At 35.3% G+C, this 11,582-nt stretch overlaps 1 pseudogene; it reads right to left on the reverse strand.

Moving 5' to 3' along the window:
• Window positions 1-9,667: 9,667 nt before the first annotated feature.
• Window positions 9,668-11,168, reverse strand: LOC145589725 (F-box/kelch-repeat protein At1g80440 pseudogene; annotated as a pseudogene).
• Between the last annotated feature and the right edge of the window lie 414 nt (window positions 11,169-11,582).

The following is an 11,582-nucleotide window of genomic DNA, read 5'->3' on the forward strand; positions in this document are numbered from 1 at the left end:
AGGCTAGGCAATGTAGGCATGCCAATGACCTCTGCTAGCTTCTCCAAGAACTTATTCCTGTTATAATTTACCATCATCTAATATACATGCACGCTCCAATGATTAAAGCTACCTTTATTTCTAACTTCACATATGTCTGTCAGTGAAATAATTCCAAATTTTGTTATTTTGAAGGGTTGTATTCAAATCTAACTAACTAAATCAATGGATAATCTATATTCTGTTTTTGTTGGTGAATCGAAATAAATGTGGAGAAGCCATTTTAGGACCATCATAGCATAAAACTATTTGTATCAATCAAGACCAATTACTCGACAACACGTGGAATTTATAACCAATGGGGTCTTAAATTATTTCTCCGTATTAACTACGCTTCTAATCTAACATCCGTATACTACCCCGCCGGTATATGTTAGGAATGTAGCGCTAGATATTAATGTTTTATGTAATGCTCTAATACTTTTGTTTTTGTCATGTTCCTAGCTAGAAAGATAGTTTACGAGTCACATGACATGGAGTTCCTGGACACTGTCACCAGCTCGGAAATCTTGGACACCATCACTAGGGGCTTATGACCTATTACCTTTATTTTTTATTAGTTGATATGTTTTGACTTTAACACTATTTATACACCTCCATTTGACCATGTTTTGTGATATATATATAAGAAAAAATATAGTCAAGTGAGATCTTGTTAGATTCGTCACAATATATATTTTTATAATATCAACTTTTTATAATTTTTTATTATCAATAATTAAAGATATTAATGATATAATTTATGCATTGGCAAATGTGACTAAAAAAATATATCAACTAAAAAAAACAGAAGATATATCATTCCTGCTTGTTGTAAATAAAGGAGCAGTCTATTACAAATTGTATAAAAATATTAAGCAAGATCGAAAAGGTGATCTCACAAAAAAGGAGTGAGTATGGTGTGTCGTGAAGCAAATTCACTGCCTTGAAAACGAAATTCTAACGCAACCGGGGTGCTCAATTGTATTCGTCGGCACGTTCCCTAAGGTTAACACACCACTTCCACTCAAAGGCACTTTTGGGTGGAAGGTTGGAGCCAAGTAACTTATGCCCAATATAGAGTATGTGTTTAGCTTGTGTTTGATATGTATTTCTCAAGTGTATGTATCATAACTAAGGCTTCTTCTATTTATAGAAAAACATAGAAGAAGAATCCCATCAAACGTAAAAGGAGATGAATAACCAAATTGATGGTGGTAATTAATCACCATTAACATCCTCATAAAAGGGGAAGGTTATAAGAGTTATACAAGAGTATAACGTTGGTGATTTATCACCTTAAACTTCTACTTAAAAGAGGTGTTATGTGAGAATTATTCAATTGAAAATAAGAATGGGAAGTAACATCTTGAATTCCCTTTCTTTATTCCAACAATCCCCCACTAAAGGAAGGGAAGAAAAAACCAAAGAAGAAGATAGGCAACATATTGGGCATAAGAGGAGATCAATACTTAACACTTAGATATTACATAAGTAATTTGAAATCTAGTGCTTAGTGAAATGAGGCAATGAATTACAAGTATAAAGGTGGACAAACCTTGAAACCCTTACACTCTTAATCAAAGAGTGAACTAGCCTTGAAACTCTAAGATTTAATCCAAGACCCTCACATCACATACATCACTCCAAAATTTACTTGAACTCCGCGAAGAGATGTGCTTATTTATAGCCAAGCACATTCACCTTAGGACTAGTGGAGGCTCTAGAAAACCGGCCAAAGTTTTCATGGAAGATGGCTAATCTTCACAACCACATAGGTGAGTTCTTTAGTGTGCGTCTCAATAGCACAAGAACCCATTAAGAGTTAAACAACTCAACCTCACAAACAAAGTCAAACATTACAAACATTATCACCATAGGAATTAGCACAAATGTAATGTATCATGTGGCTTAAGTCCTATTCCCCTCGATGATTCACCAACTTGTTTTCTTGCCAATCCTTTCGTCAAAGGATCGCCAAGTTCTTTTCGGACCTCACATTGTCCAATGCAATCACTCCATTCTTGAGAAATTGCCTCAACACTTTGTGTCTCATACGAATATGTCTCTTTTTGCCATTGTAGTTGCTATTATTGGCCACTCCAATTGCCGCTTGAGAGTCACAATGTATAGACACCGGTGATGAACTTTTCCCCCACAATGGTATGTCGGCTAGGAGATTCCTAAGCCATTCCGCTTCATGACCTGCCAACTCAAGAGCAATAAGTTCAGATTCCATGGTGGAGCGAGCTAAACATGGTTGTTTTGAGGACTTCCATGAAATAGCACCTCCACCCAAAATAAAAACATAACCACTAGTTGAGGATATTTCATCATTATCGGTTACCCAATTTGCATCACAATATCCTTCTAAAACATTAGGTAAGCGATAAAAATGCAAACATTCATTCATAGTACCTTTAAGGTACCTTAGTAACCGACGAAATGCAACCCAATGACTTTGACTTGGATTGTGAGTATATCTACTAAGTCTACTTACCGCATAAGCAATGTCGGGTCGTGTACAATTCATTAGAAACATCACACTACCAATTACCTTTGCATAGAGCTCTTGAGATACATTAGGACCCTTGTTTTTCTCAAGCTTCATGTTGGGATCATATGGGGTATTGCAAGGCACCAAATCAAAAGAATCAAATTTCTTTAGAATTTTTTCCACATAGTGAGATTGGCTCATGGCAAAACCATTTCTTGTTTTCCTTAGACGAATTCCAAGGATTACATCGGCTTCTCCCACGTCCTTCATTTCAAACTTAGTAGAAAGCAAAGCCTTAGCATCATTCACAACACCAAGATTAGTACCAACAATAAGCATATCATCAACATATAAACAAATTATAACACATGATGATCCAAAGTCCTTAGAATACAAACAAGAATCCGAAGAATTAGCCACATAGCCACAACTCCTAAGAGTACTATCAAACTTTTCAAACCATTGCTTAGGAGCTTGCTTAAGACCATAATGAGACTTTCTAAGCTTACACACTTTGTGTTCTTGTCCCTTCACCACAAAACCCTCCGGCTGAGTCATATAAATTTCTTCATCAAGGTCTCCATTAAGAAAAGCTGTTTTGACATCCATTTGGTGAACCACTAAATCATGAATTGCAGCAAGGGCTACCAAGGTTCTAATGGTGGCAATCTTAGTCACGGGAGAATAGGTGTCGAAGAAATCTATACCTTCCTTTTGGGTGAAACCTCTAATGACAAGTCTAGCCTTGAATTTTTCTATGGTCCCATCTGGTCTAAGTTTCTTCTTGAAAATCCACTTACAACTTATAGGTTTAGAACCCTTAGGCAAGTCACAAAGATCCCAAGTATGATTGGTCATGATTGAATCAAGTTCACTCTTAATGGCCTCTTTCCAAAAACTAGCATCTATGGACCTCATTGCCTCATTATAAGTCTTAGGGTCTTCTTCTAAAAGAAACAAAGACACAACATGTTCACTTAAAGAATCCACATCAAAGTCTTCTACAACAAAAGAAGTCAAGAAATCTGGTCCAAAGGAAGACTCTACTCTAGGTCTCTTACTTCTCCTAGGTTCGACTTCTACCACTTTGGTAGAGGAAGAGGGGAGACTAGAACTAGACATAGAATCAACAAGGGGCACATTCATACTTAACTTACTAGCATGCATATCAACATTAGAAGACAAAGACTTGTTCATAGGAAAAATATGCTCAAAAAATACCGCATCTCTTGCTTCACAAATTGTTCTATCACTTAATAACATGAACCTATAGGCTGCACTATTATGAGCGTATCCAATGAACACACAATCAAAAGTTTTAGACCCGATAGTGGTTTTTTTAAAATCCGGAAAAGCCACCTTAGCCAAACACCCCCACACTTTCAAAATTTTAAAATTTGGACTATATCCCTTCCAAAGTTCATATGGGGTTTTATCCAACTTCTTATGTGGCATTCTATTGAGTACATAACAAGCGGAAAGAACCGCCTCTCCCCACAAGTTATCGGGTAAACCGTAACTAAGAGCATGGCATTCATAGTCTCTTTCAAAGATTTGTTTTTCCTTTCGGCAATACCATTTGATTGGGGTGTGTAAGGTGGACTAGTTTCATGTATGATGTCATTGGACTCACAAAAATCTTTTAAAGAATCTTTTCCATATTCACCGCCTCTATCGGTTCTAACTCTTTTGATTTTAAGGTCCAATTGATTTTCAACTTCGGCTTTATATTTTAAAAATGCACTTTCGGCTTCATCTTTTGTTTTAAGCAAATAAACTTTGGTATAACGAGAAAAATCATCAACAAAAGTAATATAATAATTTTTACCACCCCTACTAGTGCATTTTTTAAAGTTCGCTAAATCCGAATGAATCAATTCAAGTAATGTTGTACTTCTTGAGACCACTTGCTTAAATGGTTTCTTAGTATGCTTGGCCTCAACACAAATTTGGCATTTGTCAAGTTTGTCATCCATTGAAAAATTAATCAAATTCATGTCCTTTAATTTTTTCAAATAAGAAGAATTTAGGTGACCCAAACGATTGTGCCAAACATCCAAAGACTCAACAATATAAGCAAAAGAAGTACTTTCATTCTCATTCATAACATTCAAAACAAACAAGCCATTATTGAGGTAACCTTTCCCAACAAAGTCTCCATTTTTAGTCATTACGATCTTGTCGGCCTCAAAGACAAGTTTTAGGCCGGCTTTGTTGAGAAGGGCTCCCGAAACAAGATTTCTCCTAAGAGAAGGGACATACAACACATTATTTAAAAATAAAGTTTTTCCGGAAGTAAGTTTGAGATGGATCTTTCCTTTGCCAAGAACTCCGGCGGTACTACTATTGCCCATGTAGACATGATCACCGTCAGTAACATCTTCAAACTCGGTCATCAAGGCCTTATTAGCACAAAAGTGCCTAGATGCTCCGGTGTCCAAAATCCACTCCACTTTGTTCTCAACCAAGTTGGCTTCCACCACCGCCGCCGCAATGATTTCTTCCTTTTAAACAACATTAACCTGGGAGGTGTGGTCATCTTTCTTTGCTCCATGCCTTCGGTTGCATTAGTATGCTTTGTGTCCAATGATTCCACATACATAGCAAGCACCTTTAGGCTTTTGGATTTTATTGTTTGAAGTGAAGTTGTTTTTAGACTTGTTGTTTCCCTTCTTCTTAGAATTTTTCCTGTTTTTAGACACATTCAAAGAAGACTCAACAAGATTAGCTTTAGAAGAATTAAGAGATAAATTTTCAAACTTATCCTTAAGGCGATTAGCCTCTTCGGTTCTCATGTGACTAATGAGCTCTTGAAGAGTCATATCCTTCTTCTTGTGCTTTAGAGAATTCCGATAATCATTCCAAGAGGGAGGGAATTTCTCCAAGAGGACATTGGCTTGAAGAGTCTCACACATCTTCATGCCTTCACCAAGAATTTCAGTCACCATGTTCTCATATTCATGGACTTGAGATATGATAGGCTTCTCATCATCCATCTTGAAATTGAGCCATTTGCCCACCATGTACTTCTTTTTCCTGGCATCATCCGCTCCATACTTTTTCTCCAAAGAGTCCCAAATGGCCTTGCTTGACCTGAAATTGACAAACAAATCAAACAAAGTATTGTTCATATGGTTGAGGAGATGACCACGAACAAGTTTGTTGTCCTTTTCCTTTTTCTTTAAAGCTTCCGTGATGGCCGCCGGAATGGGATCCGTAGCGGTTTTGGCAGCTTCTTCCGCCTTCTCCAATATTTCAATGACATCTTCATTCAAGACATAATCTATTTCCACTTGTTCAAAAAAGATTAGTAACTTTTGTGACCACCTCTTATAGTTGTTACCATCAAGAGGTTCCAACTTAGAGAGGTCGGGAAGAGACTTCACAATACTATTAGCAATAGACATAATTTCGTTTTCAAATTGTTGTAAATAAAGGAGTAGTCTATTACAAATAGTATAAAAATATTAAGCAAGATCGAAAAGGTGATCTCACAAAAAAGGAGTGAGTATGGTGTGTCGTGAAGCAAATTCACTGCCTTGAAAACGAAATTCTAACGCAACCGGGGTGCTCAATTGTATTCGTCGGCACGTTCCCTAAGGTTAACACACCACTTCCACTCAAAGGCACTTTTGGGTGGAATGGTTGGAGCCAAGTAACTTATGCCCAATATAGAGTATGTGTTTAGCTTGTATTTGATACGTATTTCTCAAGCGTATGTATCATAACTAAGGCGTCTTCTATTTATAGAAAAACATAGAAGAAGAATCCCATCAAACGTAAAAGGAGATGAATAACCAAATTGATGGTGGTAATTAATCACCATTAACATCCTCATAAAAGGGGAAGGTTATAAGAGTTATACAAGAGTATAACGTTGGTGATTTATCACCTTAAACTTCTACTTAAAAGAGGTGTTATGTGAGAATTATTCAATTGAAATTAAGAATGGGAAGTAACATCTTGAATTCCCTTTCTTTATTCCAACACTGCTTGCAAAAAAAAACAAAAAAAAAAAAAAAAAAAAAAAAAAAAGGGTATTAGTAGCTTACTTATATTACGAGCAACTTGTTTATCTTTATGGGTTTGCTCTGGATAAGATCAACGTAGTATTTCCCCAAAAATGCATGTGTGATGTAGGGGGCAACTTGTTGGATGTGAATCATGTATTCATGTGAATTATAATTGTGTTTTTTCATGTCATGATAACTGTTGGACCAAATTTAAAGGCAATTATCCAACTTTAGTATTGTCAATTTTCACTGTATCCTACTTCGTACATTATTAACTATGCATGGCGCACCGCACACAGTTTTAACAAGTTAAACTACATGCAATTTGGGTCAAATGGTTTGGTCCATGACTCCATAGCTAACACTGACAAAAAAACTTATGGTCTTTGGTCACCCTTTTTTTAGATTTTGGGTTTTATTACTTTTTGAGAGGGTTCTGTACCTTCGATTTTTACTTATTTGAATTTAATTGAATTTATCTAAATTGACTTTGTATTAGTTTTTTGGTGTTTAGAGAGCCACAAGGGCGGGTAATGAGAATCGATCCCAAAATCACCTGGAAACGAGAAGAAGCACTAACCACTTGAGCTATCCCTCACTCTTTGACTTTGTATTAATTGTTAGAGCTTCTGAGCTTATTTTATTTTATTTTAAAATTGAATTGAGTAATCTTTATTAACTCTTATCAAAACTTACAAAAATTAATTTACCTTAACTTACCTTAATCTCAACCTATTTTTCCTAAAGCAAATAAAAAATAAAGTGAATAAAACAAGGCTATTTTGTCCAAATTTAATTTTCTTTTTCATAATTTTTTAACAAGTCCAACATAAATCCACGTCTTGGAGAGGCTTATTAAGGTTCTCCCACAGCTCACATTAGGAACTAGTCTTAACTTACATGTAAGTTATTTTATTACTATAACATTTTTTTTCTTTGTTTGAATCAATTCTATTATACGGATCCTTTAATGTTTATCTTTCCCATGTCCGCACTAAGGAAGTAAGGAGTAAGGAATAGTATGTAAAGTATAATTTGCACCCGTCTATAAGATGGAGACGCTAGCTAACTCAATAGGAAAATCTAATCTAATATATATATAAAGGGGAGTTTTTCCCCGAGTTTTTAGAGAGCCACGTAGGATTTAATTTTCTTAGTGCGCCATGTAGGATTATAAATTTAAGTTGTAGCCAATTAAATAAGAGATTATTAATTTCTTTTACAATTAAATAATTCAAATGACACGTAAGCAAAATTGACGAATGAGATTTTAAAGTTTAAATTAATTATATACAAAATATTATCTTTTGAGATTAAGAATTTTATCTAATATTTTAAAACTAACATCATAACAATTTTAATCGCATAAATATGAAAAATATTTTTTTAAAAAATAAACCGTACATCACACGGGTTTCATCTAGTAAATGTCTAATACAGACTCCGTAGTACAAAGATTGTCAAACAGAAGACAATTCTGATAATGCACTACTAGTCTAGCATCAAACAGGCCAAATAAGGCCAATTTGTAGAAATTTTAACCTAACAATCCTTTACTTGACTAGTTCAACAAGGCACATGCCACTTTTTTTGGGTTAGAACTAATCAAGTGTGAGTGTGTGACTATTCTTCTGGTCGACTTTTAGCTCAATAAATTGTCCTTTTTGCAAATTTTCTCCCTTTCAATTGTGATCATATACTCACTTCGGGTTATACTCTATTTGATTAGTCATAATAATATTCTAAAATTATTAAATGATGGAAGATGTGGATTAATTTTGGTTTAAATATATTTTTTATTTATGGGAAATTATCATTGTTACACCACATATTTGGGCTTTTATCAATAATACACCTGCTTAAGTTTTATTTATTATCAGTACACATGTACTTTCAACTAATTAACTAGTGTAAGCAATTATGTTAATTGAACGTTAGTCATAATAGTAATAGGTTAATGACTTGTAATTTTGACCAATTTTAACTCCCTCCTTTTTTTCCCTTCTTAATTTCCCTTCTATTTTTAAAGTAACCCACCCACCTATGTCATAAATTACATAGGTTAGAAGAAACTAAAAAAAACAAATGAAGAAAAAGAAGCTGCATAAATTAGAGCAAATGAGCGGGATTCGTTTATATGATGACAGAGATGGGTGGGTTACTTTAAATATAGGAGGGGAATTAAGGAAGGAAAAAAAAAAAGAGTTAAAATTGATCAAAATTGCAAGTCATCATTAACCTATTACTAACTTTTAATTAACGAAATGTTTATTGTAGTTAATTAGTTGAAATTACATGTGTACTACTTTATTTTGTAAAGGGTGTAACAAATATGTGAAACAGGTGTATAATAAGCCTCACATGTTTTTAAAAAGTAAGAGTACAATTGTGTTACGGAATATAAAGTACTGAGTACTGAAGTAGTTCATGAGTAGTGTTTTACGGACGATTTACCACTAACAAATGCAATCTATGTAAGATTCTCCACAAGTTTTATATACTGTACTATACAAACCTAAATTCATTAAACAATGAGTTATATCAAACTAGTACCTTTCGTGTTTTTTTAAATGTTACATTTTGACTGGCACATATTTTTAGGCAATTTAGGATCTGTTCTCATTGATTGAACTCAGCTGAACTGAACTGAAATGAATATTTTATAAGAAAAGGAAATTAGGAGCTGAACTGAACTGAAGTGAACTGAACTTACTAGAATTGAAGTGAAAATAAACGTATGAGAACAAACCCTTAATTGACTAAAATAAAATAAGAGGTAAATGGGGTAGTTGGAGTATTAAAAAATTGTAAAAGAAAGATAGTGGAGTTAATAGTTTATTGAAAAGTTATGAATGTGGGAGGAAAGATATAATAAAAGTGAGTTTGGGTGGGGACCATGAGAAGAGAGATATAATATTTTAATGTAGCTTTTTACCAAAAAAAAGAAGTGTAACACTTAAAAAAACATGGCCGGAAATGAAAAGTGTAACACTTAAAAAAACACGAAGGGAGTACCAGATTAGACACTCTGCTAGAAAAAATTCTTGTGACGAAAATACCCTTGAAACAATACAACGCGTCAATTTTAAAAATCTTTATCAAACAAAAAAAAATCATTAACCGAAGAAACATGACAAAATTAACAAAAAACTAGTGGAAATTTTTTTTTCATTACATAACCAAAACTTCATAATTATATGTTATAGATCAGTATGATATATTATTACTCGATATATACACAAGTTTCTCCGGTGATTTAGGCCCATTTAGCTACATATTTACATACACTAACCCTACTTAAACTTGTAACAAATAAAAGCAGCAAATACCACAACCTTAAAGTTCTAAAACAAAACCACACTGAACATGCCCTGAAAACTTTGTAGGCATTTCAAGCTTAGTCCATTTATAGTTCTTCAAATCCAACATATAACCACTATGTGCTTCACCAAATTTTGGAGACCCAGTCACTACCAACTTATCGCCACAAGAACCCAACCATTGGGAGCTTCGCACGTCAGCAGGAACCTCCGCTACTACCTGCCACTTTTCGCCTTGGTAGACTGCCACATCACTACTTCGCCTTCCTATGCACGAGTACAAGCGCCCGTCAGGACCGGCCACGCACAACCCGGGGCTCGAACCTTCTTCTAGAAACTCCTCGATTACCGGGCCCCACTGCCAAGTGGACCAATCAAACACCTCGGCCGACCTCTCAAAACACCCTTGCATATCCGTTGGGTAACCACTGATGACATGGAACCTGCCACGGTGGAAAACAACTTTACACTCATCACGTGGTCGGCACATGTCGGGTAGTGAGACCCACTTATCCTCTTCCACGTAATACAACATCGCGGAACTCAAGGCATTTTTGTCCTCGTCATGTCCCCCAGCAACCAAAACCGTCTGACCATCATCTGATGCGGTGCATCCAAAAAAGGACCGCCGTACACCTGGCATATCAGCACCCTTCCGCCACTCGCCATACAAAAAACTGTACATAAACACATCATTCGAGGCCTTCCACGTCACCGGGTCCCACCCTCCCACGACAACAAGATCCGAACCGGACCCAATTAACCCGCAAAACATGGGTAATCCCTCGGGATGCCCAGGAATTAGGGGTAAATGGGCCCACACCCCGGCTTTCAGTTCTGCAACCGTAAGCCGGTACGTGGGCCTAGATGGATGCTCCTTCACAGCAGGGTCCGATTCAGAATTCTGAATCGGACCCTCATACTGAGCTTGAGCTAACACAATAATCGGCCGGACTACTCCGGCCGCTTTACGATGCCGGATAAACTCCGGCACACTAATTTCATACTTCCAGTTTCTACAAACAGATGTTGCTGTTGGAAGTTCATAAAAGGGTACTCGAATCAAACACTCTCTACCCAAATCATCAATCAAACCCGGAATAATCGAATCCATATTTTTCAAAACTCAAAGAAATTGAGGTTTAAATTTACTGTAATTGAAATTGCTATTGTTCTCTCTGAAAAAGTGGCTATTTATAAGACTTTAAGATAATGTTTTAGAATGGAGATCAGAAATATATACTATGATTTTTTTTTTTTGTGGGAATTTGTATTTATAGAAGAAAAAAAAAGATTCTAGAGAAAAGATGATAAGAACAGGGGAAGAGGCTAAGGTTTCTAGAAGCAAAAAAAAAGATGATGAAAAAAGGCGGTGTAAACAAATTAATTTATACTCTATCTAAGAATTATGTAGTGCGACCATAGGATAAAAATAATTAAATTATGGGTAGTTTTGTCAGATTTTGATGGGTTTAACATTACGGCTTACTGTGATATTTTTATACTACAATAAATAAATAAATGGGCCAATAATTGAAGTTTGTTAAAGATAAAAAATTTTCAGCCATCAATGTGAATAAATAAATGATTTTTGGTTGATAAATTTCATTTCCCTTTTAGGCCCATATATGTCACTGTCACACTAACAAATTTCTGTTCTATTTGAATAAGTTTCTAGGAGTATTTCTTTTTCTTTTAACTTAATTTAGATAAATATAAGTTTTGAAATAAAAT

Source organism: Chenopodium album, chromosome 17 (assembly GCF_948465745.1).
Source record: "Chenopodium album chromosome 17, dcCheAlbu1.1, whole genome shotgun sequence".
NCBI classification, from domain to species: Eukaryota; Viridiplantae; Streptophyta; class Magnoliopsida; order Caryophyllales; family Amaranthaceae; genus Chenopodium; species Chenopodium album.